Genomic DNA, 22,827 nt, shown 5'->3' with positions numbered 1-22,827 from the left:
TGTGACTGAATATGTCAACACAACTAATGCAGCTTTCAGCAAATTATGCTACTTTCTGGAGGGAGAGGATGTGTGTTTTTCATAACCTTGTTTTATTTTTGTAGCATATTTGTAATTGTGTGGTGACAGGGACCTGAGAGACATCTTAAAGTTGGCATGAAAACTAAATTTTTGCTACTTAATTTGTATATGTATATACTGTAGTAGTGCTTGTTATAAATGATGTAACATAATTGTTTATCAAACTTTTTCTACACTTCTGGTCACTTGGAAAGCATTTCAGGAGGGGTTATCAGGGTGTGTCTACTTTTGTCTATTCATCAGTCTTCCTCCATTTTGTTAGCCCTGCCAAATTTTCAACAATGTAATCAGTTCCCAAATGGACGAAATCACGCACCACTCTACTTTTTATCGTTTTAATCAGATGTACATCTCAATGTGAAAAAAGGACAATCTTATCTTGTGTTTATGTCAAATTTAAAGATGTAAAATGCTAACATTAGCATGATTGCACTGAAAGTCTACATCCTACCATCCAAATTACCATTCAATGCTTCTGAAAGCATGAACGTGCACTAGATAGCATTACTGCAATACATCACATACATTGACCAGAGAGTACACTTCATAGTGCAGTTAGTATATATAAATAAAAATTTAAAAAAGAAAGTATGAGTTTGAGGTATTCTCAGAGACTGGACAGCCTACCATATTGTTCTAACCGAACATTTTGATTGGACGAACTTTTCCTGGTATTACGGCTTCCACAGGATTTTTGAATTTAAATCACATTAAGACCCCTTACTTTAAAGATTGCTATCAGGATGTGAAGAGACATCATCAATTTTTGTTGTTGTTAGTTTTTGATGTTGTAATTGTCTTTTTTATTTTGCTGTCGAACATTAAAGATGATGTTTGTTTTTTAAATGTTGAAATATGCTTTGACATCCATATTAGCAAAAAAAAAAAAAAAAAAAGTACTATGGAATCAATGGCTACCAGTTTCCAACATTTTTCAAAAGATCTTTTGAACATTTGTGTTCAACTACAAAATTAAAAGAAACTCAAATAGGTTAAAACAAGGGTAAGAAATTAGTGACATATATATATATATATATATATATATATATATATATATATATATATATATATATATATATATATATATATATATGAATTGGGGTATTCTTATTAATAACTACAGCTTATTAAATATTTATATTCCATTTTATTGGGCTTATAGGATAATTGATATAAAATATTTAAAATATTATTAATGTTTATAAATTCAAACTTAAATGTATATACAAATTTAATACAATCATTTTGATTTACTATAAGCTTTACTAAAACATCTTTAATAGTATGCATTGATGAAATGTACAGTTGAAGTCAGATATTTTAGCCCCCAATTAGCTCCCCCAATTTCTGTTTAACGAAGGGAAGACTTTTTTTTAACAAATTTCTTAGCATAACAGTTTTAATAACTCTTTTCTAATAACTGATTTATTTTATCTTAAAGTGGCATTTAAAGGCTTAACTATTAATTAGGGTAACTAGGCAGGTTAGGGTAATTAGGCAAGTTATTGTATAGCGATGGTTTGTTCTGTAGACTATCGAAAAAATATAGCTTAAAGGGGCTAATAATATAGACCTTAAAATGGTTCTTTTAAAATTAAAAACTGCTTTTATTCTAGCTAAAATAAAACAATAAGACTTTTTTCCAGAAGAAAAAAATTTTATCAGACATACTGTGAAAATTTCCTTGCTCTGTTAAACATCATTTGGGAAATATTAAAAAAAAGAAAAAAATTCAAGGGGGGGCTAATAATTCTGACTGTGTATTTATTTATCTAGAATTTAATAAGATGTTGTCACATATCTTTATAAATAGTCAGTTTTGTCATATAGAATAGATAGCCTCGACTTCAGTGCACTTTAAACTAAAAGCCACAAAACTGCATTATTAGTTTCATCAGGTTTGTAATTTGTTCTGAAATTCATTTGTTCATGTGGATGAACCCTGAAGGTAAAAAAGCTTATAATATGTGAATGTGAGAAATGTAATTCCGGTTTTATTAAACTTGTATTATTAACTACTGCTGACCTGCACTAGCTTCATTTGCTAGATCTAAATGTCATAATTACACTTTAATGGCATAAGTAATTATATGTGATTTTTAAATATACCCTAATCTGCTTATGTCTTTTTAATTATGTCTTGAGGTTAGAGAGGCATTATATAATCACGTATATAAATACATGAAGGCCTTTAGCTCTCATTCTCAAGGAGAGATACTTATTTGTATCAGTGGACTGTAGTATGTGTGATATTTTATCATGAAAATCTTTTTTCCACGGTTAATCCTTGTGAAATTGATCATTTAGATTTTAATTGCAGGAACTTTCAGCCCTTCAGGGCAGTTAAGAGTTGAAAGATAAAAAGCTGAGATATAAACTAAGCATTTTAGGAATGTTTATTAGCATAAAAAATATTAAAATAAAGAATTATTAAAATACATATATTTATTGATATTCATGTACTTAAAGAGAATATTTAATATCCTAATATCTTATGAATGTTTTAATATTAATATTAAATTATTATTATTATTATTATTATTATTATTATTATTATTATTATTATTATTATTATTAAATTTTATTATTTAAATTATATTAATATTTAATATTATATTATAAAAATTATATTATATATATATATATATATATATATATATATATATAATATAAATATATATATATATATATATATATATATATATATATATATATATATATATATATATATATATATATATATATATATATATAAATAATATATATATATATATATATATATATATATATATATATATATATATTTTTTTTTTTTTTTTTATCAAATTATCATTTTTAATAAAATATATTTTTTTATTTTACTGTAATATATTTTGAACAGGTTTGGTATAAATAAAAACTGTCTGATATAATATAATTCTGAGTTTCTCTGAAAAAGCTGGTAACCTAAACTCATGTGGTGAACAGGAACTAGCCTCTCATCTTACAGCAATTTGTGTTAATTATTTATACTGTAGTTGAGATCAATGGCTCGACTGAATATTTCACTGAAAGTCATTTTCCTTTTCTTATGCAGCAGTTTTCTGAGCATATGATAAGTAAACATGCTCCATAAAATATTACGCCCTACACCATTTGAAATATACATAAAAAGCATTTCTTTATGCATTATAAATAAATTCATAACCCTGTTGTACACACTGCAATGCATGATGCATTTTAATAAATAATAGTAAACAGAAATTAACTGTATAGTAGTAAACATTAATGATTTAATGCTGCTTCTTATAAAGATACAATATTAGTTAACTACAGTATAATAACCATTTTATAGCATTTATAATTGTCATTTTATGTTATGTTCAATTTGATTTAAGAACATATGATTATTTTAAGGCATAATATTATTATTAGGTATTTCTTATGAATCTGTTAGAATAAAAGCAAGAAAATGGGTTTTGTTTTTTATATATATTCACAAGATAAAATAAAGTAAAATCATAACAATTGTGCCATTTACTGAATATCAACATGTGAGCGTGCTTACAATTTTGCACCATTTAAAAATATGTATAATGCATTTTTTAGCATTTTTGTAGCCTTGTAAATAAATTCATGATGCCTGTGCACACTGCAACGCATTTTTATATTTTCATAAATAATAGGAACCATATTTAATTGTAATTAACTTAATAAAGTATACTAATTAATTGTAAACAATGATCACATTTGATATTTATGATTTGATGCTACTTCTAAAGTTACATGCTTTATTGGTAAACTACAAAAATGTATTTTTATACAGTTGAAGTCAGAATTATCAGCCGCCTAAATTGTTAGCTCCCAATTTCTGTTTAAAGGAGGGAATATTTTTTTAACACATTTTAAACATAATAGTTTCAATAACTCATTTCTAATAACTGATTTATTTTATCTTTGCCATGATGACAGTAAATAATACTTCACTATATATTTTTAAGACACTTCTATACAGTTTAAGGTGAAAAGTAAAGGCTTAACTAGGTTAATTAGGTTAACTAGGCAGGTCAGGGTAATTAGTCAAGTTATTGTATAATGATAGTTTAGAAGGGGTAATAACTTTGATCTTAAAATGATTTGTTAAATATTAAAAACTGCTTTTATTCTAGTCAAAATAAAACACTCTGGACTTTCTCCAGAAAAAAATATTATCAGCCATACTTTGAAAATGACCTTCCTCTGTTAAACATAATTTGGGAAATAATTATCAAAGAAAAAGAAATTTAAAGAGGGGCTAATAGTTCTGACTTCAATTGTATTTATAGCAGTTTGTTTATGAAATCATTTTATTCAATTAAACTATGTATACATAGATTAATAAAGCATACAGTAGTCAACTCATTATTTTACTTAAGAACCTTTTGGTGTTTTGTGTACATTAGTGGTTAGTAAAGGTTTTTAAGGTTAAATAATATATTTAATCTATAATATTATAACCAATGTTTTAAGCAGAACTTGTCCCCCCTCAGTTTGCAAAGAAAAAAAAAACAACTGTTTTTACTATTCAAAAGCATTCATTCCATAATGATTAATTAACAGATTGCTAGCCGACTATCACTTTGGCACTTGGATGTTCTGTGTTTGACATGCTGGATTCACCTGATTGGTTGACAAACAGGTTACGGATCTATTCCTTGGCAGTTCTCGGGTCCTTCACTGGGCCTTTTCCCCTAAGCAAAGAAACTTTCCAAAGATGTGCTGTATGTTTCTTACTTGTTTTGCTGGTGCTCAATTGGGCACTCAAGTGACCAACATGTATCCTAGAGAATATGGTCATTTTTTCAAAATGAAAGATTTTTCTAAATAAAATATTGTGCAGACTCAAATAATAATAAAATTGAAATAGTTAATAATTTCTTGTGCTGCCCAGTACCCTGCTGTAGACAGTCCAAAAAAATGTTGCTTAAGAGGGCTAATAATATTGACCTTAAAATGGTTTTAATGGTTTAAAAAAACTGCTTTTATTTTCGCCCAAATAAAAGACTTTTTCCAGAAGAAAAAAATCATTTGGGAAATATTTTAAAAAGAAAAAATAATCACTGGAGGGCTAATAATTTGACTTCAGTGTATATTTGAAAGATATTAAGTAATTAAGATTATATAGTTCCCCCTTAGATGGAGCATATGTTTAGTCCTGAGAGACCAGTCCTTTAATTGTTAATGACATTTTGCTGTCCCAGTGTCAGCAAGTGTTTTGTGAGGGACATTAATGGAAATCGTATAGCATTGGTTGTCCCCGTCCAGACTCTTTCCCTGTCTCTCTCTCTGTGTGGTCAAAGATAAACTGAGGTCTCCCTCTGGCCTGCAGGAGCTTAAACGCTGCCACAGGCTTTTGGAGAGGTTCAGAAAGTCCTGCGAAATTGATCGATTTACGTGCAAACAGCTCACAGATGGAGGGGCAGCGGAATCAGTGGTCTGTCCCACCATCTGCCGTGATACTGGGGGAAACTTTAGGTCTGATGCTTCAAGCGGAGCTCCCAATATGACCAAATGTTCGTGCGAAAGATGTGGATGAGGCAACTTGTTATATTTAAGATATTTTTGTGGTCCCATTTTAGATAATATTGATGATCAATTTGGTGGAACATCAACTAGAAGTCTGTTTTGATTAGAAATGGTGTTAATATTTTAAAGGTAGTTAAAGGGATAGTTCACATTAATATAAATGTGGTATTTATTTCTCATCATTGTTGGGCCAACCAAGCTGAAATCATTATCATTGGTGATTTAAAAAAAAAAAAGTCAATGGCTTAAAATTAAATTAAATCAAAATAAATTTAATTTAATTAATAAGTAGAAAAATAAAATAAAATACACCTGATGATATATTAAGTAAATTCTCCAATCTATACTTTTAATCAGCACAGTAACAGTAATTTTGACCAAAATTGTGTAAAATAATTTAAAAACATAACTTTAATGAATAATCTCAATGTATAGTGTATCAAAACTACTAAGCAACTGTTTGCGACATATTTAGTTATACGAAATTGTACCGTACAGTAGTAAATCATGCATCCATAATGTTACTTTAAAAAGTCAAATATATACTGTTTATATTGTTTTTTAAAATATCCTGACAAAAATATATCATGGTTTTGACAAAATATTGAGCAACAGCTGTATTCAACTAAGATAATATGTACAAGTGGTCGAAAAACCTTAACAATAAATACATTAAAATGTGTTTAAAAAACAAAATAAAAATATTTAAAAATATTTTTAAAAATACAGTTTTTTTTCTTAGAAAAGAATCTTGTCTTATGAAATGAATACATAACTTCAAATTTATTTACTGTGTTTTCAGTTAAATTGATATAGCCTTGGAAAGCACAAGAAGCTTCTTGGGAGAAAAAAAGTCATCCCACACTTTCAAAAAGTTAGTTTGTTCAATAAGTCTTTCTGCATAATTTATTATAAATTAATTTTTATTATAATGTTTTATACATTTTTCCCCACAGTCATATATTAGTATGATATAATAATATAAATAATACTAATATAGTTCATATAATTCAGTTTGCTATAGTTATAAGTTGCAAAAGTACAAATCAGTATTGAGTCTTATCAGCACTGGGGGGAAAAATTTCAAATTTATTCCATGCCTTGGTGTTTACCCTTTCCTCAAAACTCAATGTCAAAACCATCCTGTTAACTTTACCTGTACCCAATAACCTCTCCACCTGCAGAGATAAACTCATAATTCTCCTGCCTGTGTTCACATTCTCGCCAGTACACTGAATCAATACAGTCAACAGAAATAATTTAGTGTGTACTACTAGATATTCACTTCTGTTTGATTTATTTAGCAAGCTCTAGTCACACAACAGTTGCAGCTCCTGTCAGAGAATCTAAACACTTTAATTATATGTTAATTTAATATTATTTACCATAATAATTGTGTTTTCTCTTCTAATGCTTGATGATACATTGAGGACTTATAAAGAGAATTTAGATGGCCTGAGGGTAAACTAATAGCAAATTTTCATGTAAATTTTAGTGAATGCCCTGTATTTCAAACTTTTATCCAGCAGTGCTATCATGCTCAAACATGATTGAAATCTATTATAAATTTTTTTTTAATGTTTCTGTTTATCAAATCTCAAAATAATAAATTGAATTGTGTAAAATTAAGTTAATAAAGTAATTTGTGACAGAAATACATTTATGATAGAAGAAGGTTACTATAAAAAATATTTTTGTTTCTGTACAGGGTGTCCGCGGGGTTGTAAAAGTTAGTAAAATGTCCTAAATGAAATTTACTACAAAAATTAAGGGCATTAAAAAGTATTAAAAACACATAAATGTCATCTGATGAGGTATTACATTTTCGAGGCCAATTTTTTAAGATAAATTTTCAAATTGTGTAAAGTGCAGGCGTTTATTCTAATATTTGTGTGGATTTATTTATATGTTAAGAGTATCTGAGCAATATCATGTGAGGTAGTGTTCATTCGCACGCGCTGAAACATACCCGGTACCTGGCTAGCTTGCTCCCAACCATATAGACGAGCTCGCTTTCGTTCATTAATTAAATTAAACATGGGAAAATGCAAGTTTTTGGACGTCTGGCTGGAGGACTCAAGATTTAAAGACTCATTAATATAACATCAAGATGATTAATACAACCTCGCTTGCACGCACATCACACAGAACCTGCAGTTAAACTCATAGCGGTTTATCATGACACGTATATGGATAATTTTTCAGCAAGAACAAACATAGAAGCGTTGTCTGATTGACAAGCAGCACCTAATTATGTTCGAAAGAATTTAAAACACCAAATAGGACGGACTTATGCCCCGTTTCAAAAGTAAAGCATACTCTAATAGGTAGTACAGTGTGTGGGTGAGAGGAGGGCAGTGTTTGGTTGTGATCCGGTTATGTTGTGGTTCTGTGACTGCTGGTGTTGGTTGCTGCATGGTCAACAATTGACAGTTAAAGTAACTAGGTTAATTTCAATTAAAATCAATTAAAAATCAATGAAATGTTATTCTAATAAGTTGGATGGTTTTGGGCAGCTTTTGGGCTGAAAAAAGTCGGCTATATCTGGCAACATTGGTGGGAGTTTGGCAACAAATGTCACACAGAATCTATCGGAACAGTTCAGCACAGTTGTCTAACTGTGCAAAGAATTTCCCTGTCGAGAACGGTTTGTAATCGTGCCCTGCCATTCCAGGCTCAGTGGAGAACCAAACGTAACCGTACCGAACTGTTCTTAGAAGAGTGGCTATATGACATTGATTAAAACCTATGGACAAAGGCCCATTGTGATATATTGATTAATCCCTCTGCTTTACTTACATCTATGTTATCTGCAATATGTAATTCCATTTGGAAAGATATTTCATTTATGCCACTACAGTTGCAGCTTTAAGTCATGCTGGTATTAAATTAAATTATTAAAAGGTATTAAAAAAGGTAGTAAAAAGTATTAAATTCAACTTAAGAAGTTCTGTATATACCCTGCTGTAAGAAAGGAACAATTTAGAATGGAGTGCTTTATACTTTTGTTTGATTTTTTTACCAAGCTCTATTCACACATGGGTACTTTTCCACAACATCTGGAGCTTCTGTCAGATAATACAACCGTTAGTAAAATATTGCATTAAATATTAGCTGTAATATTTGTATGTTTTCTCTTCTGCCACAAAAAGCCAGTCAATAATGAATCTATTGGGTTTCTGTTGGGAGTCATGGATACTTCAGATAGCAGGTGGTACATGTGGCTGTAAGAGAGACATTCATTAGCAAGTTTGTAAAAGTGTGCTAAGACTAATGGTGCTGTATTTGTGGCTCATGCCGGGGCGCAGGGAGAGGAGGGCAAACCCTGCCACCTGTTACACAAACCGCCGCAGTGCTGTTGGGAGATATGAGAAGCCATGGGCAGACATCTGGCCCTTTCTCAACTCTCTAGTATGTTCTGTGGTTTTCACTGACACTTTAGACACTTCTGGTTTAATGTTCAACCAAGTTACTGATGATATTTATTGGATTTTTATACTGTATTTGCATATACTACTATTTGTAGTCACCCTTTTTCTTCTGAAGGTTTTTGAAAATTTTTTTTTGCTCATCAAGGCAATATTTGATTTGATACTGTAATACAAGTAACAAAACTTCCACAATCAATTTTATTTAAATAATTTACATACTGTATACAGTGCAAATCCCCGTGTTCATGTGGGTTTTCCTTGGGGTGCTCCAATTTTCCCCACAGTCCAAAGACATGCTGTATACTGTAGGTGAATTGGGTAAACAAAATTAGCTGTAGTGTATGAGTGTGTGTGTGTGTGTGTTTCCCAGTGCTGGGTTGTGGCTGGATGAGCATCTGCTGCATAAATCCTTTGAATTTTCAAAAAACCCTGTTGAAAGTGATAAAAAAAATTATATATTGTCTGTGTTATAAAAAGCCTCTCCAAAAAAGTAAACTTTTTGTAAACTCAAATTTGAAAGTGTATCTTTCAGGTTCTGTGCGGTCTAGGTTGCTGTAATTAATTTTGCTGGTTCCTGCACATGTCAGTAATCGTTGGACAAAGTAGAAATGTCTCTTTCATAATCTATGCAAAATTATTCTATTCTGACTGATGAAGGAACAGAATCAGTTCTGAGGGTATTGAGCCAGTACAAACCTTTAAAATTTAAAGAATGTGGAAGTAAATGGCATTATGGATCTGGTACTGGGTACACAGAGTTTATTAACTGACTTTTCAGCAGAAAACGATATTTAAAAGAAGCATTTTTTTCTTCTAAAATCTATATTTGTAATGTAAATAATGCAATTATAGTGACTTTAATAGCTGTGATCAAATTACACAAATTTAAAATATAATTTGTAAGGGTGTCACGATCCTCCAAATCCTCGATTCGATTACATTTTCGATTCTAAAGGCACGTTTCGATTTGATTTTCGATTATGAATAATTAATTAATGACCAATTAATTATTTTGTAGCCTACCGTTTAAACTACCTGACCTGCATGGTCTTTGTTTTACCCTTAAACAAATCATACAGTAAATGAATAAAGGCAAGATACACACATAATTACCACCTGTCAATCACTTTTTCTACGGGACTCGTGAATAGGCAGTGATCTGTGTCGTTATAATGGCGTCGGTAAAAAAGATGCACAACCAACAGGAACCAGCCAACAGTATCTGAGGTGTTCGCTAAAATGACTAAGTACAAGTGAGTGAAAGATTGAAGCAGTCCTCTGACTGCCTGGACCTGCTGTCTCGAGCGCATGGCTGTGTCTGTGTGTACACGTGATGTGCATTTTCAGAGGTATAGAGGAAGGAGGGCTGCTCAGAAATGCTACACGCCACTGTGGATGTTAAATCGTTGTCATTCTAAAATGCTATTTAAAAACAAAGACAGTGTAAACAGGGCCTGAGTGTGTACTTTTCGCGAGCGGATTTGCAACGGGGACGGGCTGAGGATCGCGATGCCGGTGTTGTCTATCGGACGAACCGTACGTAATACGTACATAGCAGAGCTTGCAAAACTGTGGTTTTTTTTTGTCGACAACAAGAACGTTGTCAACATAACTCACTGGAAATCCAAAATGCTTACACACCGGCGACATCATTGAAAGAGGAGAGGATTTAAGTTCTGTCGACGGGTCTCCTGCTTCTGCAGTTTAACAAGCACTTCAACAAGCCTGTTTTTTTCCCGCTTGGCAAGCCAAGCTGACGTGACATGGGGGCGTGGCAGCATCGACGATTCTATTTTTTGATTCGATAATCGAAATTGAGCATAAATTTCGATCGATTTCGATTAAAAATCTAAATCGTGACACCCCTAGTAATTCGTTACATTACTGTGTTCCCCAAAAATGTAATTAGAATACAGGAACAACCCAAATCTGGTCAGGATAATTATGGGTCAGATGTGTTGTCGTTTTAAGCTTTTCTTAAAGAGCCCATATTATGGGTTTTTGAAAATTCCCTTCCATGTAGTGTGTAACACAGCTCTAAGTGAAGTGAAGTATCCAGCTAAGGCTTAAATCTGTAAGAATACAGTGTTTAAAACGGTTGATTCATCTATAAAAGAGTCGACTCATAGTGCTTCAAACGAGTCGCCTTGATACCAATTCATTAGGTGTTTCGCCATGACGTACGAACGAAACCAAGTTATTCACGTGCACGCGCAAACTCGGGAGATTTCAAACCTGAGGCCCCGCCCTCTGACGCAGAAACCCAGACACACACACACACACACCCACAAACACACGCACACAAACATGCTGGTCGATTGAAGTCACACTGCAGATGGACATTATCGATTCTCTACCCAGAGATGAAACCTCAGCATTATAATCAAGCAGTTGGAAACTTCTGGAAACTACAGGCTACAAAGAATACTTCATCTGAGTTTGTTAAAGTAAGGATCAGTAAAGATTAACTTACTAATGGACGTCAGGATGAGTTTCTTCCTCCATTTCTCAAGTGTAAGTACGTGCGATTAAAGTTGCCTCGTTGACTCTAGCTTGCAAATGTATTTGGTTGTGATTTGTTACTTGTAACCGAGTGTACTGTATCAGGTTCGCTGGCTATATTCTCTTATCGCGTGCAAAGTCACGTTAAAAACGCGACGCGTGCTGTTTGTTTACGGAGCTCCGTGGTAGAGGTCTGCATTCCCGCGGCTGTCCCCGCGCCAGATTTCTGCGGCGCGGGAATAAATTTCCGAATCAATCGCGGGAGCGGTCGGTAACAGGTTTAATTTGGGACGGGAGCGGGCTGTCTAGCAATATCGTGGATATTGCTATGCAAATGAGACAGAGCTTTGCCTGCCTGTGTGTCTGCTTGGCGGTTGTGTGTATGTGTTAGTGCGCGCGTATGAGAGAGAGAGAGAGAGAGAGCTCTGTCTGGCTGTCTCTGGACTGTTTTGCTGGGTGATTTTCGGTTATGTTCTCCCCCGCTCTTTAGCGGGATCGGGCGCGGCGGGCAGAAAACGGGGCGGTTCGGGCACCGGGACAAGAAATTCTAAATATAAGCGGGAGCGGTCGGGTTCAGGCTAAAACCTGGCGGGTGCGGGCGGAAGCTGGAGCGTTGTTGTCCAGAGGTGTGTGTGTGTTTGTGTGTGTGTGTGGCAGCTAAAATCCACGCCTACACTATGGAGCGCGTATGAACTGTGATTACTTTTATATTGCTGATTAGCTATTGGGCATTTCATTCTCTGACTGAAGGCAGTCGACCAATCGTGACAGACTGTCATCGGTCCAATCAGCGCAGATTAGCTTCGCGCTAAGGAGGGGTTTGGGAACAAATGAATCACTGGACGATTCATACAGGAGTCGCTGGGATAATTAGGTAAAAATAAATGCAGATTATAAGACCATGAAAGTGTTTTTTGACTTTGCATGCATATTAGACTGTTGTTGGAGACCCTTACAACCAAGATATGACCCTATTTCATGTATAATATGGGCTCTTTAAAATTTGATTTTCCTAAATAGATTATTTTTAGAATCTGAAAGAAAGCAAATGTTTGACATAGCCCAAATCAGTCATTATTAAAGATATGAAAGTTATAGTTCCACAGAATACTCTTTACATTATGTAGAATGATTTTATGTTAAAAAAGCAAATCACACACACACACACAAAAAAATGACTTTTAAAAAAATCATATAAAAAATGGTTTTCACAGAGATGGTCACATGTATTCCTCAAAAGAGTAAAGAAATAAGCTATGAACAAAGAAGATGCAAATAAGTTTGTTAATCAGCCAAGCAGAAATGATATCCCAAATGCCAATTGTCTGACTATTAATTGGCCAGATTCATAAATCAGCCTGACATTGCTTGACTTGAGCCACTGTTTTGTTTATTGTTTTGTTGGTGAACAGCATAATCACAAAAATCCCTTCAACCCAATCTCCATCTGCGCCTTGTCATCCGGTCAGTCAGGAAAGCTCCACTGTCGTCAAGCCTGTCCATCTCTGTGATGCAATTTGAATTAACCTCTGAATTAAGACAAAACATGTCTTTGTAACGAGGCTCTTGGTTTTGTCGTCTTAATTGATTCAATGTGACTAATATAATTGCAGTGGCACATCGTTCAGGGCTGCAGAAGGCAAATTACGTGCCGCTACACAGTGAAAGCAACTCTGTGACTCGAACCCCCACCAAACGCCCTCCTGCTTTGAGATGCCGGTTCTGCGTGAGCCACTCTTAATGACAAGGGTGTGTGTTATTGTGTGAAGGCCTGTTATTTTCTGACACCGGTGCAATTTAACACATCACAGCTCATGGTGGATTAAAGCAAAACAGGTCTTTGTGAGCAAATAAAGCCCACCCTGACACCAGCCGTCTACTTAATGACCTCCTCCTTCAGAAGACTGGCCCTCTTTATGTGTCGACAGGGTTTTGTTTGCACACGCTGTTCCTGCAAAGACTCGTCTGCTGTGGTAGTTTAGAAAATAGTCGCCTTACATCTTACTTCGCACGTCAAAGCATTATTCTTCATTTCCAGTTCTGATGTTTTTTCTTAAACCCTTTAGAGGAGTATTATTTCTGAAGGAAGAGAGTAGAAGGAGGAGACACTGGACTTGAACTCACATTCTTCTTACGTCTTCATCACCTAGATTAGATTTAAACAAGTGAAAGTGAGGTGAGGTTCAAAACTAAGTAGCCTGCAAGAGGGCAGACCACATCTCTGATGAAATCCCTGGCAACCTCGCCAACAACGTTTTTGTTAGAGGAAAAGCGGACATTAAGAGTGTTAAGAATTTTAGGTAGAAGATTCTTTTATGGGTTTTTTTTATGTGAAATGTTAATAAGTAAATGAATACCAAAGACAAAAATACATGTTTTATTTACATATTTAACATGTTTTTTCAACACTATCTCGCAGCAATTCGTAACTTTTAGTGGCTAATTCATATGAATTCATACAATCTTGTTCGTACAATCTTGTTAGTATGGTATGATTTGCCCCAATGACGGTTGGGTTTAGGGGCAGGGTTGCCTGCCATGCCTCTTTTTTAAAAACGTACATTTTTGTACGAACGAACTTGCATTAATTCGAACAAATTAGCCACTAAACTGACAAAACGTAATATAGATATAACCAGATCAGGCTGGTTTTTCATGTAATTTATCTTTTTTTTATTTATCATGTATTGTAAATACTAATCAGTGTATACACAATTACAGGTGTGTCTGTGTATGTGTACTTGTTTATGTGGTTTTTATGTGGAGATTTTATAGTGACATGAGTATGACCTAGTTGTACTATATTTAGTTGATTTTTAAAGGAGTGGTCTAGAGAGTATTTTTAAGGCTTGGTTGTGTTTATGTTTATCCTTATGCAAAGCAATGTGTGCTTATGCTTATTATTTGGTTGGGTTTTTTTCATATATCTTACTTTGATTATATACTGCTATTCAGCTAGCATGAAAAAGGCTGTCATATTTGATAGTTCCTCCAAAAGGCCCGCCCTCAAGAGGCTCTGATTGGTCAGCTAACGTTATGTGCTGTGATTCACAGATCGGCTCCACGTCACCAGGAAAAGTGTCACACCTCTACTAGCATGTGCTTTTGCCACTGCTTTGTAATTAATGTCAATTAGTTTAGCTGTTAGCCGTATCAGTTTAAGCCTGCTCTCTAAAATAAAATCTGACAAGTGTCTTTCATATATATTCAAAATAAGCATGTGCAAGTAACATGAAACATATCTTTTGCAAGTTTGTTATTTAAGATGTAGAACGCAGGGAAAGCAGCCACATAGAGAGACAATGCAGCATTTCTCATCGTTTACATCCTTGTTTACATCCTTGCTACAACATGCCATTAACGTTTTACCCTATGCATGTAATCATCAGATCAATTTTAACAAATAAGAATACTTACAGGTTGTGGCTTACAATCCACAGCTTTGACTATTATGGTTGTAGGTGCTTCTTCAATGAGGAGTTTTTAGCCGAATCCAGCACTGAACTAGGAGAGATTCTGGAAGCTGTCCTTTGTCAAATGCTAGCTATATATTTTTTATAATTCTCTGGAACATAATTAAAATTAAACTGTAAGCACTTCTCTCTGTGTGTTGTGTCCTTTGGAAGCACAAATACAGAAACAGAACAAGCTCTGTGGAAATTGCAGCATTTGGACGCATTTTAGCTTTCTCTGCTATAACATTACAGCACCTCTGGCCACGCATCTTTGCTACTCGGTTGTATTTGCGTAACCTGATTGACTTCATTAACCCAAATGTATTTTTTTGTAGCCCCAAAACTTTGTTCGTTGTAGGCTTTGCTAAGCTAACTCTGTTAAAAGTCTCATTTTCCTTTGAACTTTAACTGTATTACATTCAGAGATGTTGTTCAGACAGCTACATTACACATCAACTAAAGTTTAAAATATGATATTGTAGTTGACCAGCCCTTTAAGCATTCTTAATTACCATGTCCTCGTAATTCAAAATGCATAAAAATATTTCTTAATTGGGTCATTTGACATTCAAAATTTGCCACAGGTTTGCTCTGAGGATTGGGTTAAACAGTAGGGATAGGGTAGGTAGACCACCCATATAATGAGTCCTTTTTACATTACACCTTGTCAGCTATAAATAAACTTGTGTGTGTGTGTTTGTGTGTGTGTGTGTGTGTGTGTGTGTGTGTGTGTGTAATGTAATGTCAATTAATATTTTCTTAATATAAATATAATAATTAACAATTATAACTTGTGTACTGGTATGGACAGCGGCAGTGATGAGCCAAGAATGTCAGAGCATTTTTAAGTTGAAAATATTCACTCACTTGAGAACCGCTTTCTTTCTTTCTTTCTTTCTTTCTTTCTTTCTTTCTTTCTTTCTTTCTTTCTTTCTTTCTTTCTTTCTTTCTTTCTTTCTTTCTTTCTTTCTTTCTTTCTTTCTTTCTTTCTCTATGTTTGTTTCTCATCTTGTCAAATCGCACTGGTCTTCTAAATGTGACAGTTTTCATAAAGACAAGTATAAAGCGGCTTCATTTTGAGCAGTAATTACAGAGTGTACCTTTATGATGCTCCTGTTCGCCAGCTGACCTGCAGAAGAATTAATTTTCATGCCAGTGAAACCCTGGTCGCTGTTACCTCATTAAAATCCATCCTAATATGGTACGCATGGATTTACTACAGAATTGTGCAATAGCAGCCGTCTTATATAACAAGTCAGGCCTCCCTCTCTCTTCCACTCTCTCTCTCTCTCTCTGTCTTGATTTCTTTCTCTTCTCCATCTTTCGTTTTCCCCATGTGTCACAATGTGCCTCTGGCTCACTCTCGGCTTGATTCATTGTGATTTGTGGTTTGTAAAGGCCTCATACAAGAGGCCAGGCGTGAGTTCACGGGTCTGCAGTGCTGTTTCTCTGACAGATGTGATCTTGGATCAGACAGCTCCTGTAAAACGGTCAAACGTCACTCTTCCCATCTTCACGCTAAACACGTGCGTCGGCGTAAGTCTCTGTATGTGACCTGAGGGCTCTGGGCTGGTATGTTGATGTGGTGGCAAGCCGTCCTGTCAGTGTTTCTCTCCACGGGACAGCAGTTGTGGCGCAGCGCCCCCAGCCTGTGGCTCGCTCCTCTGGTGCTGTGCTCAGCTACAGTTTGTTGTTCTGGGCGTATCTAACGTGATTACACAGTAATTAGTGCTTTAATTGCGCACCATTGAATGGAAATTGGCGGGGCTGAAGATTGTGTTTAAAGAAACACTCTCAGAGGTTGTCACATTTGGATTTGCAAAAAGATGTAAATTGATTTAAAACCAAACCCTGATTTAAATAAAATGAAAAGCAGTAATTCAATAAATGAGTCAAGCTAACTCAAGTCATTTGTATTTTAGGTTTGTGTGTTTTTTTTTTTGTTTTTTTTTTTTGTTTTTTTGTTTTTTACCGCAGGCTAGTTGTAGATTTGTCTGTATTTTTTTGCATGGACTTGTTTAAACCACTGCCTGATTTATATGATGAAGATGCCTTTAGGTCTGCCAGAAACTGAAGTTACTGATTTTTTATTTATTTTTTTGGAAGTTGATGTACTTCCAATTGAAACAGAATATTGAGTATTGGGTGGGTTTTTTAGGCCAATCAATACCTTAGCAAACTAACAGTAAAAGGGGCATGCTTACGAATTTTTTGGCTTAAGGCGATGTCAAACTAACATCAACAGAGAACAACCACTAAATGTTGAAGCAAATTGTAAAATTTAATTGGAGATTACCAAAACAAAGATTTTTTTTTAATGGATCATCGAAGGAATAACAAAATAAAAAATTATTTCACATAAACTTTAACCATTTCATGTGTACGATAACACCAGTGTGATCAGCCTTGGCTGATCCCTGAAGCACATGATCACACCGGTGTGATTAGAATGTTCAGAGCGCACATCATCAACTGCTAAAATTAAAATCTGACAAAGCGCTTAGGCACACCAAGAGGTGCACAGCGCTTGTCATAAATCACAATTTATCCTTGCTTTAAACAAATAACATTTAATTTAGGTTTCAGACATTCAAATACACATAACTACAAGCAAAACATACCATTTAAGTTTTAAAAAATACACCCGGATGTCTATGGAGACAGCGATAGTTATTTAGTTATTTTTCAATATAACTGGACTATGTGCTTTATTCATGTAAGATACACACTGTTTATGTTACTAGAATATTTTCTCTATTCCTTTTCCAGATAAACAGTTGCTTATCGTCATGTATTTCAGAAGAAAATCATGAATAAACATGACTTAAATGCAGCAGCTCAGATGACTCCTGTGGTTGTTGCTAGAAAGGATACAGCTGCGATCGGAAGTTGATGAGAAGTATTTACATGATTTATATGTTATTATAATATATAATATATAGCCTCTCCTCCAGCCCAGTGAAGTCTAGATGGGAGCTAAGGATACTCACCTGAATAAAGTATAATTTGTGTGACACTGTACAACAAATATGTTTTTTTTTTTTTTTTTTTTTTGCTTAGGGTTGAGGTAGGGGTAAATGCTATAGTTAATTTAGTTAATTTGCTATAGTTGTTAACTTCCAGCTGTATCCCTTCTAGCAACAACGGCGGTGCCCATAACCTGTCATAAAACAATTAATTCGATCATCAGAAATCCCATAATATAATTCCAACATTTGTCAATGTTTACAGAAAAGGGCAAAAAGAAACATAATAAGCTACAGTTGAAGTCAGAATTATTAGCCCCCCTGAATTATTAGAGCACTTGTTTATTTTTTCCCCAATTTTTGTTTAACGGAGACAATATTTTTTTTCTAAGCAACTTTCTAAGCATAATAGTTTTAATAACTCATCTCTAATAACTGATTTATTTTATCTTAGCCATGAGGACAGTAAAACACTTCAATACAGCTTAAAGTGATATAAGGCTTAACTAGGTTAATTAAGTTAACTAGGCAGGTTAGGGTGATCAGGCAAGTTATTGTATAACGATAGTTTGTTCTTTAGATCATCAAGAAAAGATATAGCTTAAAGGGGTTAATAATTTGGTCCCTAAAATGGCTTTTAAAAAATTAAAACTGATTTTATTCTATACGAAATAAAACAAATAAGACTTTTTACAGAAGAAAAAATATTATCAGACATACTGTGAAAATTTCCTTGCTCTGTTAAACATAATTTGGGAAATATTTAAAAAAGAAGAACATTTTTTGAAAGGGGCTAATAATTCTTACTTCAACTGTATATTCATAGATCATTGGGGCTGGTGGGTCACATGATAAACTTGACGTGTCGACATGACAACTTTAGAGCGCAATGGATTTTAAGTAATGCTCTCACGCTGGAGGGTCAGCTGGAGTATTTCAAACTCACACATGAAAGGGTTAAAGCTGGTGATGGCGACATCTCTCGATGGTAACTCTACCCATGCTGTATACTTGTTAGCTCTGTATAATCATTAGCAAGTGTGTCTTGCTTTGAAGTGTGGTTTGAAGAGACAAAAATTGACAGATTGATATGTCTTTCTTCCTTTGTTTAGCCAAAGAGCCTCCTCACTCACACACGTGGAGTCCCTTGCCTTTCAGGTGTTGATTAAAAAGGTTCCAACTCCTGCCTCGCTTCCACTGAACGCAATCATGTGCGTCTGTGTGGAGATCTGTAAGACTTCAAAATGCGAAACTAACTTTAGGAGACCAACAGCCAAAGTCTAAAATTAGCCCTTGCCAAGTGCCAGATTCAAATAAAATAGGCTTTAGGCTGCACGATATTGAAAAAAATCTATCTTTGCGATATTTTTTATTTTATTGTTTGATATATAATGAATACAATTTCATCAAATGACTTAATATCTCTATTAAGAAAGACTATATAATGTTAGATCGATAGGAATAATTCTGCAGTGGGAGTAAGGGCTGTGCAATTTAGGGAAATTTGGGATTTTTGCGTTTTGTCTGTGACTTTGAAACCAAATTATTCCCACATTACAAATGCTGTTTTTCTTTGATATTAATTCATCTATTAATGCTTCTGAAGTAGCAGATGCCATAATCCCACTTATCTGTGCTTTCCTGTTTGTTTTCTTTTTTTTTTTTTGTGGGCGTAGTTCAGTTGAGCAGTTCTGATTGGACAAAACGAAAGTGTGCTCACTTAATTGGCTAGCAAGACAGTCACACACAGACAGCAGTCACACAATTGCTTTGGGTGGGGAAAATTAAATACATATACATTTCATATTGCAGCCTCTTGTGATTAACTAATCGCAATGTTTCAAATTGCGATTGTGATTAGATTTGTATCAATTGCACAGTCCTAGTGGGAGTGCATCTCCATAAAATCTAATAAATATATCTATGAAATTTTTGTGGTCCACCAACACATTTTAATTGTTGTCTCTGCTATTTGCAGTGCATTTATGCATTTGCATGTGTTCTGAGTTTTTTCTTGCACATGTTTAGTCAGAGATTGATGAATTAATGTTGACTATTTGCATCTCTATAAACTCTAATAAACAATCTATAAACTTTTGGGGTCCCCTAAAACATTTTTGTTGTGGTCTGTGCTATTTGCAGTGTGTATTTGCATGTGGTGTGAGTATTTTCATGTATAACAATCTATAAATGCAACCAATACAACAATTGAAATTGAACAGTTTTTTATCGTTTCCCGAGTCTAACAGTATTCAAGTACAGTAACTGATTGATAAAAATAAAATAATTCAATAACATTAATCATAATGTTACAATTGGTGCAATTTCTTATTCCTGAATGTATAATGTGAATGATTATACAAACACAGGCATCAAAATCATATGCAAATGATGAATTCTAATACAAACTCAACAACGCATATCCTGCGATGTGACTATTGTGAAAAATCACATTGCGATATCAATGCTGAAATTATATGTTGTGCAGTTAATTATATGTTGTGCTCAAGTTAATAAATAAAAATACATTTTCTCATAAATCACCCAGAGCTTTGTAAGTATTGTAATATCTAGTTTAATTTGGTGAAAAGACATATAAATTGGCCTCACAGCAAAAAGGTTGCAGGTTTCAGCCACGGCTGGTTCAGTTGGCATTTCTGTGTGGAGTTTGCATGTTCTCAATGTGTTGGTGTGGATTTGCTCTGGGTGCTCCGGTTTCACCTACGGGTCCAAAGACATGCACTACACCTAAATTAGGTAAGCTACAGTAAATTGTCCATAGTGTATGTGTAAGAATGAGAATGTATGGGTGATTCCCAGTGATGGGTTGCAGCTGGAAGGGCATAATTTGTTGATTTATTTTGCTGTGGCGACCCCTGATTAATAAAGTGACTAAGCTGAAAATAAAATGAATGAATGACATATAAATTGCCTAAGGCACTTCTAAATTGCAGGAAATTATGCATTCATGGTTGCCAGGGTATTGCATTGTGGTTGCTAGAATCGATTAAGGTCAAAATTAATCACATGGAAATATCAGATTCCACATTAAATGTAAATATTTGCTTTTTTCACAATTCTTTCAATGTAAAGCAGGGGTGCACACTCTACAAGCTCTCAGGCTACCAGCCCAGCCCAATAAAAGCTGTAGCTCACACTGGCCCGACAATGGAAATTCAGCTATTGAGTTTAGTTCAAACCCAGAGTAGACATACCTAAACCAGCTAATCAAGCTCTTTCTAGGCATGCTTGAAACTTCCAGCAGGTGTATTAAAGGAAGCTAAACCATGCTGGACGCTGATCTTCCTGGACCGAGTTTAGGCACCCCTAATCTAAAGGTCTAGGAATCCTAGCAAGCACAATATAATACCCTGGCAACTATGAATGCATATGCTCCTGGAATTTAAGAATGTCTTGTTAGACTGCAACAAAATGTTCTCTGTGTCACAGAAACAACCAAATGTTTCTGGCTTCAGATAGTAGTCATACTAGAATCTGTTCATAAAAGAAAACAAACCTTGAGAAAGTCTTTCTGAAGCTCTCACAATATTACTTTTCATTTCCTTTGGAATAACTATTACTTCCACTTGACTTTAAGTTGTATGATCACCGTCATGGAGATTTATCTGTGGGTTTATTTTATTATATGAGGCACAGAGCTGAGGGAAAGCTTCTAGGTAAAGATTTTTCTTTAGGTTACAGAAATTTCATCATTAGTAAACCTGTCTTTCAGACATTTGGGGTATGTATTATCATTTTATTTTAATATATGTTGAAGTATAATTTATTCCTGTAATTCTTAATCATGAAGCTTCAGAAATCTTTCTAATATGCTGATTTATTTCTCTAGAAACATTTATCATATCAGTGTTAAAATTATTTGTACTGCTTAATCCTCTTTAAAACGATCATAAATTTAAGATATTTTGGATCCTCAAATTTATCCTTTTATAATCAATTGGAATTTAAAATAACTATTTATTTAAAAACATAAACTTTATACTGTCACATTTGGTCAGTTGAATGCATCCTTGCAAAACAAAATAATTATTACAAAAAAAAAAAAACTATAAAATGAAAGTATACTGACCCCAAACCCTACTTTTTTTAAACAGTAGCATGCATGTGCAAGAAGTTCAGAAAGTCTTTTTTAAGTCTATACATCAAGTGATTGTGGTAAGGTAATCAACACAATCAACGCTTCCTTCTTACAGTCCTCCTTACAAGTTTGGAAGTCGTAATTATGATGTGATTCGCTCACAAGTGATTGGTTGGGGGAGAGAAAAAATGGTGAGTGTCTTGAGCAATTTCACGTTATGTTCCTTTTTTTTAGTGCTAGCAGAACAAAAAATAGAGCAAAAGATTTAAAACAGGCAATTTTGTTGACTTCCCTGTCTGTAACTGTGCATTTTAATAATTCGAGGGCTGAATTTGTCACTACTAAAATGGATCATAAGTAAAATTAGAAGAAAATGTTTCTTTTTGAGTAAAAATTGTTAAAAATCTACAACATCAAAACAACGTCAAAATAGCTTTTTCCAGAATCTAAATGTGCTTAAAATTTATTTACTGCCTATAGACACTCTATTAGAAACACCTCGCTAAGCTGTAATACAGTATGTATTTTGATGCAGTGATCAAATACATATCATTACATCAATACATATAAACGTACGTACATATATTTTTTGTTTGTTTGTTTGTTTGTTAAAGGATTTAGGCTGCAGATAATCACAAAATAAGTGATAACTGGCTTGAAAAAGGGTACTTAAGAAAACACATTGTATGATTCATTTAGTGAGTGGTGGTTTTGTAAATGTAATGCAGTAGTAATCATCTAGTTATGAT

The 22,827-nt window shown here is 34.0% G+C and overlaps 1 protein-coding gene and 1 long non-coding RNA gene across 5 annotated transcripts in view; one reads left to right on the top strand and one right to left on the bottom strand.

Annotated features, from left to right (window-relative positions):
• Positions 1–22,827, top strand: part of iqsec1b (IQ motif and Sec7 domain ArfGEF 1b) — a 347,358-nt gene that overhangs the window by 148,763 nt on the left and 175,768 nt on the right. The gene's annotated exons all lie outside the window — the stretch shown is intronic.
• LOC148679635 (uncharacterized) lies at positions 18,044–22,321 on the bottom strand. Its single transcript, XR_015944902.1, has 2 exons — positions 21,350–22,321; positions 18,044–20,911 (listed from the first exon to the last, which is right to left on the bottom strand). It is a non-coding gene; the product is annotated as an uncharacterized LOC148679635 (long non-coding RNA).

This window comes from Danio rerio, chromosome 11, assembly GCF_052040795.2.
Source record: "Danio rerio strain M-AB ecotype USA chromosome 11, GRCz13ab, whole genome shotgun sequence".
Classification (NCBI taxonomy): Eukaryota; Metazoa; Chordata; class Actinopteri; order Cypriniformes; family Danionidae; genus Danio; species Danio rerio.
The sequence above is the reverse complement of the archived record's forward strand: the minus strand, read 5'-3'. Positions and strand labels throughout refer to the sequence as shown.